The sequence below is a fragment of the Pongo pygmaeus genome, chromosome 15 (assembly GCF_028885625.2).
Source record: "Pongo pygmaeus isolate AG05252 chromosome 15, NHGRI_mPonPyg2-v2.0_pri, whole genome shotgun sequence".
Classification (NCBI taxonomy): domain Eukaryota; kingdom Metazoa; phylum Chordata; class Mammalia; order Primates; family Hominidae; genus Pongo; species Pongo pygmaeus.
In genome coordinates, this window is record NC_072388.2 from 90,786,762 (window position 1) to 90,795,405 (window position 8,644).

Genomic DNA, 8,644 nt, shown 5'->3' on the forward strand with positions numbered 1-8,644 from the left:
TATGATCTCCTACTGGTTCTGCTTCTCTGGTTGAATTCTGGAACAGCCATAATAATGTAAACACCATTTACTGATTTTTAACATTTAAACTAAATTTAATAACAAAGCATGTGTTGGCAAGTCAAGAAATAGGGGAATTAGCATATTTTATAATCATTAGGACATAGAAACGGGTAAAAGAGGATACCTCTGCAAAGTGAGACTAAGGCAAGAGCTGATTGGAGCTCGAAACTATTGCTTTCACCATCAGTTTTTCTGTCCTACTTTGTTTGTTCCTATGTGTATATCTCCAAATAAAAGAAAACAGCTTTAAAAAGTTATATACTTTCCTTCCCACTGGACAATATAGATTAGTAAAGAGTAGGGATTCTGCAGTTAGATTTCTTGGATTCTTATTCCTGTGGTCTTTGTTAATGGTGTTACATTGAAAAGGTTACTTAGCCTCTTTAATCCCAAGTTTCCTTATCTGGGGGATAATACTGCTACTTACCTCACATTGTGTATGAGCGTGTGTGTGTACATGTGTGTGGGTGTACACACATATATACACTTTCACTTTCCTTTACTTAAATTGTAGCTTACTATACACCCTATTATTTTCTTTATTTTGAGTCTAACAGTACATGTTGGAGATTTTTCTTATAGCTGCCCCATTCGTTTTATCAGCTGCCTATTATTCCATTATGTGGATGTTCTATAATTTATACAACCAGCCATCTATTGATAAGACATTTCAGTCATTTGCAATCTTTTGCTATTACAAAAAATATTCTCCTCTCTATGATTTCATGTGTATAATATAGCTATAAAATAGATTTCTAAGAATAAAATTGCTGGGTTAAAAGAAATATGCTTTTAAAATGTTGATAATATCAAATTGTTCTACACTGCCGCCGTGGAGTCAGTATGCAAGAGTGTGTTTCCCCATATCCTCACCAAGCGCTATGAGATCTTGAAGACATTACATCATCGTTAACTTTGCATTTCTCATATTATATACTTCCTTTCTTCTGAACTGTTTGCTCATAGGTATTGCCCATTTTTTGTAGGTTGTTGATCTTTTTCTTATTGATTTGTAAAGGTTTTCATATGTTAAGAAAATTAGCCCCTTTTCTGTAAGTTGAATTACAAAAAAAAATCCTCCATCTGTCCTTTATCTTTTGATTTTTAAAATAGTGATGTGATATTTTTTCTTGTAGTTATATAAATGGATTTTCTCTTTTATCTTCAGGTAATTTATGGTTTTATTTTCTTCAGGTGGTATCTTTGATTCATCTGGAAGTCATTTTGGTATAATCTATGAAGCAGAGATCCAACTTTTTTTTTTTCAGATGTCTACTCAGTTGTCACAACATAATTTACTGAATAACCCATTTTTTCTTCACTGCCTTAAAATAAAACCTTCATTTAACTGCAGCATATATTTGGATCTATTTCTGAGTTTTCTAGTCTATGTCTTTGAATTGTTAATCCACTCATGTGCCAGTATCTCATCTTCATTATTGTAGAACAAGTTGTTGTTGTTGTTTTTTTTTTTTTTTTTTTTTTGCATCAGCTTGTCCAGTTCCAAACAAAAACAAAAATAAAAGTAGCCTGTTGGGGTCAGTTAGGTTAACTTAAGGAGAATTCATATCACGATGATGTTGCATTTTTCTATTCAAATGTGGCAATGCCTTTACATTTCTTTAAGTTTTCTTTTTTGTTTTCTCCATGGTGTTTTATAAGTTTCTTCATATAGATTCTGTTTAGCTTTGAGACATTCAAATGTTTCATGCTGTCTATTCCTTTATTTTTATCTTTTTTTAAAGCTATAGAATGAGATCATTTCCTCTATCACTTCTTTTAACTATTGTTCTTTCACTATCTGAGGTTTCTATTTCTGTGCTTTTTGTACTAGTTGGCCTTTCAATTGATTCCTGGGGTCTGCAAATATTGGTATGATTTCCTTTTTTATTATCTAAATCTGTATTTTAGTTTTTAAATTTTTTATTTTTTAAATTGACAAAATTGTATATATCTATGGTTCATGACATGATTGTTTTGGTATACATATACATTGTGGAATGACTAAATCAAGCTAACTAAGATAGGCATTACCTCACATACTTATGTTTTTGTGGTGAGAACACTTAAAATCTACTCTCTCTTAGCAATTTTCAAGTATAAACAATTCCATATTGTTATTAACTACTGTCATGATGATGTACCACAGATCTCTTGAACTTATTCCTACTGTCTGTCTAACTGAAACTTTGTGTCCTTTGACTAACAAATTGCCAATCCCCTCAGCCTCAGCCTGTGGTAACCACCATTCTCTGCCTCTGTAAGTTCTACTAATTTAGATTCCACATGTAAGTGAGATCATGCAGTAATTGTTTTCTGTGCCTGGCTTATTTCACTTACTGTAATGTCCTCCTAGTTCATCCATATTGTCACAAATGATAGGATTTCCTTCTTTTTAAAATAGCTGAAACTGGACCCCTTCCTCACACCTTACACAAAAATTAACTCATTCAAAAGCTAGCAGAAGGCAAGAAATAACTAAGATCAGAGCAGAACTGAAGGAAATGGGGACACAAAAAACCCTTCAAAAAATCAATGAATCCAGGAGCTGGTTTTTTGAAAAGATCAACAAAATTGATAGACCGCTAGCAAGACTAATAAAGAAGAAAAGACAGAAGAATCAAATAGATGCAATAAAAAATGATAAAGGGGATATCACCACTGATCCCACAGAAATACAAACTGCCATCAGATAATACTATAAACACCTCTATGCAAATAAACTAGAAAAATTAACTCAAGATGGATTAAAGACTTAAATGTAAAACCCAAAAGCATAAAAACCCTAGAAGAAAACCTAGGCAATACCATTCAGGACATAGACAAGGGCAAAGATTTTATGATTAAATCACCAAAAGCAATTGCAACAAAAGCCAAAATTGACAAATGGGGTCTAATTAAACTAAAGAGCTTCTGCACAGCAAAAGAACTAGCATCACAGCAAACAGGCAACCTACGAAATGGGAGAAAATGTTTGCAATATACCCATCTGACAAAGGTCTAATATCCAGAATTTACAAGAAATTTAAACGAATGTACAAGGAAAAACTCCATCAAAAAGTGGGCAAAGGATATGAACAGACACTTTTCAAAAGAAGACATTTATGCAGTCAACAAACATATGAAAAAAAGCTCAACATCACTGATCATTAGAGAAATGCAAATCAAACCCACAATGAGATACCATCTCAGGCCAGTCAGAATGGTGATCATTAAAAAGTCAAGAAACAACAGATGCTGGCAAGACCGTGCAGTAATAGGAGCACTTTTACACTGTTGGTGCGGATGTAAATTAGTTCAACCACTGTGGAGGACAGTGTAGTGATTCCTCAAGGATCTAGAACTAGCAATACCATTTGACCCAGTAATCCCATTACCGGGCATATACCCAAAGGAATATAAATCATTCAATTATAAAGATACACGCATGCATATGTTCCCTGCAGCACTATTCGCAATAGCAAAGACTTGGAATTAACCCAAATGCCCATCAATGATAGACTGGATTTTAAAAATATGGTACATATACACCATGAAATACTGTGCAGCCATAAAAAGGAACAAGATCATGTCCTTTGCAGGGACATGGATGGAGCTGGAAGCCATTATCCTCAGCAAACTAACACAGGAACAGAAAACCAAACACTGCATGTTCTCACTTATAAGTGGGAGCTGAACAACGAGAACACATGGACATGGAGTGGGGGACAACATACACTGGGGCTGGTTGGGGGGCTGGGGAAAGGGAGAGCATCAGGATGCATAGCTAATGCATGCTGGGCTTAATACCTAGGTGATGGTTGATAGGTGCAGCAAACAACCATGGCAGACATTTACCTATGTAACAAATCTGCACGTCCTGTACATGTATCCCGGAACTTAAATTAAATTAAATTAAATTTTAAAAAATCATTTAAAAATTACATTGGTAAGATATTAACATTTGTATAAGAAAGGGGAAAAAAAGAACTCTATGTCACTGCTTAATTTTAAATTTTAAAAATAATCTTCATTCATTCAAAAATATTTATTAAATGTGTGCACACCTCATTAGGGTCTTGGAATAAAATACCAACGTGTTCTTGCATTCATAGAATTTATAGTCTAGTGAGGGAAAAAGACAAAAATTAGTAAAAATTTGAGTAAATTAATAAGAGATCATGAATAGTATTGTGCAATAACCAAGAATAATGGTGTAAGAGGTATGTGCTACTGGGGGAATGCATTTGAGCATTGAGAGGTATGCATGATTGAGGGAATGCCTCTTTGAGATGACACCTAGACTAAAAGATGAGAAGGAGACCTTCTGGTGAAGAATAGTGTACTTAAGGGGTGGCACTAGAGGGAGTGGTTGTGGAGGGCAGAGAGAACAGCACATGAACTTCTAATGACTTTTCCTCATCATGTGATTCAATATTTCAAGGTAGGATAAGGATGTGTGTAATGAGAGTACATAAAGTATAAAAATGATCTTGTTGGGATAGGGAAGGCTTCCTAGAATTCTTAAAGTTTGTGCCTTCATTTCTACGAAAATCTTTAAAAACAGAAACATTTTCTGCACCATTTGGATGATTCCATATAACTAAGAACTACCATATAATTCTATTGCCCAAGTATGTGTTCATAATTTTTGTGTTTAACTTTATTGTTCCAAGCTTGAATAGAAAGAACAATTTGCAGTATTCCTTTCTCTTCCCAACCCTCAATTTTGACTTTTGTTACACTGACCAAAAGCATGGGAAATAGCCCATCATCTGAATGTCCTTTTCTGGTTTCTCCTCATATCTTTAAGCTCTTTGTTTTAGAGAACGCTGGGGCTGAGTCCTTGGTACTCCTCTCTATCTAGACTCATTCCCTAAGCAAGTCTGTCCAGGCTCTTGGCTTTGACTATCGTGTATACAAATGGCTCCAAAATTTATATTTCCAGCCCAAATCTGGTCTCTGAACTAAACCCTATATATCCAGTTGCCCTCTTGAATCTTTGGATGTCTCACACTTAAAGTTCAATATGATCAAAATGGAAGTTTTCATCCTGTCCTCCTACCACAATAAACCTTCTCCTTCTCCACAGTTCCTTCAACTCATCGCCTACCCAGTAGCAAAAGTAAAAAACTTGGGAGTCATTCTTGATTCTTTCCTTTCTCTTATCCCTCCATCCTCTGCTTCCAAAATTTATATCACCTCTCTTCCTTTCTTTCCACTTATGCCACCAACCTAGCCAAAGCAATCAGCATCGGTGTTAGTCCATTGTTGCATCACCATAAACAAATACTTGAGGCTGAGTAACTTATAAAGAAAAGAGGTTTAATTGGCTTGCCATTTTGCAGACTGTACAAGCATGGTGCTGGCATCTGCTGTTTCTGATGAGGCCTCAGGGCACTTTTACCCATGGCAGAAGGTGACACAGAAGCAGACACGTCACATGGTGAGAGGGAGCAAGAGAGAGGTGGGAGGTGCCATACTTTTAAACGACCAGATCTCACATGAACTACCAGAGCAAGAACTCACTAATCACCAAGAGGATGGCGCTAAGCCACTCATATGGGATCCACTCCAATGATCCAAACACCTCCCACCAGACCCTGCCTCCAACAGGGGAATTACATATCAACATGAGATTTGGAGGGGACAAACATCCAAACCATATTACCATCCATCAAACTACTACACTGCTTTCTTGATTTCTCTGCTCCCATTCTAAACATTATCCATATGGGAATGACAATTATCTTTTAAAAACCTAAATCAGAGCGAGTATTTTGAAGTTTGCTTCAATGGCTTCCCAATGCAGTTAGGATAAAATAAGAACTCCTCATCACGGCCAGTGAGGCCATTTATTATGATCTGGCTCCATACTGTATTTTGAAGTTCTCCAACTTCATCTCATGTTGCTTTCATTCTCCCTTCCCTCTATCTCTATGCTTCAGCCACCAAAACTAGTCTTCTTTCAATTCCTTAAACATATCAAGTTCTCTACCTGAGGGATTTTCCATATTCTTCCTCTGCCTAGAAGGCTCTTGTTCTAGATCTTCACGTGATTTACTTTCTCAGAGCTCAGGTCTCAGCTCAAACATCACTTTCTCAAACAGGCTTTTTTGATCACTTGAATAATCCAAAGTACCTGGCACATCCTTTAAATCTGCTTTTTTTCTTTGTAGCACTTATGTAGGTTTAAAGACGAACTCCACATTACACAGCATGGGTTACAGATATACTTTATTGGGGAAAGAGAAAATTTACAAGTAAAATGCCACGGTTAGTGAGAGAACAAAAGATATGGGTATCTCATTCTCCTCCTACAAGAACCAATACTATGGGGATTTGCTTCTAGTTGGAGAGACAATGGCCTCTCTGCTATAAGGCCTGTTTATACAGCCTTAACATTGGAGGAATACACTTGGTGCCAGGCAGTCTGACTTTGACAGCCAAGCAGGCTGCTTACTGGAGTTGTTTAAGAATGCCAGCTTTCCTGCAAAGTTGAAATCACCTCTACTGGGAAGACAAAGCCACCAGTCTCATAAGAATTGAGCACAGCCCCTCCCATGACATAGAAGAGAACTCCCCTGTTCTCACAGTCCAGGAAACCTAGAGTGAGAACTCAAGGCTATTTTCAGACAATCCTGCTCCTTGAACTGTAACTAATTTCTTGTCTTTTTCCCTTACTAGACTGGAAGTTCCATTAACACAGCAACCATCTCTCTTTTGTCCCCTATTGTATTCCTATTACCTAGCAAAGCGCTGGGCACATATTAGGCACTCAGTAAACACTTTTTGAATGAATGAATGGTAAATTGGGGGCAGCAGGTACAACAAAAATAGATTCAAGATTAGAAAAACACAGCCAAAACACATGGATTTTCTGTCATTAGAGTGAAACAAAAATCAGTAAGTCTAGTCTAGCAGGAATGGTTCCAACTTATGAAATTCTTTCTTGATTCGGGTTTCTGATCAAACTAATTCCACAGAGCTTAAAATTAGCCTCAGTGGAGAGGTATTTATGGTGTATAATGGCAACAGTAGGATGAGTCACATACTGCTGTAGTGGCACTGACTATAACATGTGGCACACTGGGTTGAGTCAGTCCACCAAAAGCCCTTCAAAGAAAACTGTGCCTTTATATCAATATGCTCACATGGCTGAAAAGGAGAAATTTAATAAGTTAATATACAGGTAGCAGATGATATCAGCACTCCAACCATAGCTACTGGAATTCATTAACCTTTTCATGCACATGGCTCCTGGTGTGCTTTCACCCCCACAGCCAATGCCAGTGTCAGTCAGAGGGCTGCTCTTAAGCTGCCAAAGACCATTTTGCTTGAGTACCTAAAGTTCCTGGAAATTTACATCTCCCCAGGGACACTTAAACCAGTGGTTCTGAATGAGGACGTGACTTTGAGCTCCAGGAGTCAAAGTGTCTAGAGATACTTTTGGTTGTCATAACCGGGCCGGGAAAGGTGGCTGGGAGGCTACTGGCATCTAGCACGTAGAAGCCAGATTGTAGCCAGACAGCCTACAATGTGCAGGACAGACTCCCAAGACAAAAAAAAAAACAAAAAAAAACAAAGAATTACCCCCAAAATGTCAATAGTATCAAGGCTAAGAAACTCCACTTCAAACAATGACTGATGGGCAGGGAAGTATGCACACTGTAGTTTTCTTCTCTTGTACCTGATCGGAACAGTTCTGAGATATGATCTACACTGTCTCCAGGGCTCTCCAGGGGGACTGAGCTAAAATTACTTGCTTGGAAGTTTGCCTGACATTGTAGCACTGTTTTGGTTCCTTCTCTTCCCTGGCCACTTCCCCACTCCTCTACCAATTTTTCCTGAGAACACCTCCTAATAAGCCGCTTTTACACAAATTCCCATTTCAGGATTGCTTCTGGGAGAAACAACCCAAAATAATATGTACAAGTGGATATTAAGGAGAACTACAGATTTTATGTGCATAATGTGGAGTAGGTTACTAAATGGCTAGTTATACTGTAACAGAACTCATAGCTGGACAAGCCCATAAGTAGCGTATCAGAGTATCTTAAACCAAGAAAGCATGGTGTGTTAGGAAAAAAACTAACAGTGAAGTTAGGAAACCCAGGTTCCAGTCTCACCTCTTAAGTGAGATCTCAAGTAAATCACAGCCATGTGGAAAATGAGAAAATAAAAACTGGACAGTTATCTAACATTCTATGCTGTCTTAGAGCAGTGGTTCTCAAACAGGGGCAATTTTGACCCCTACGGAACATGTGACAATGTTTGGAGACATTTTTGGCAATCGCCAACTGGAAGCAGGGTGCTACTGGCATCTAGTGAGTAGAGCCCAGGCATGCTGCCAAACATCTATCTCATAAGGCACAGGCAAGTCCCCCCTGCTCCCCACCAGCAAAGGATTATCCAGCCCAGAATGTCAATAGTGCTAAGGTTGAGAACTGCCTTACAGAGAAAATTAGATTAGATATTAACCTAAGAAATTTCTGAGGCTTAAAATTATTAAAAATAGGTAATGTATTATTGAAGGAGACTACAACATAGTCTCTATATCCTTAAAAACAGCATATAGATGCTTTTCTGTATAAGATTGGGA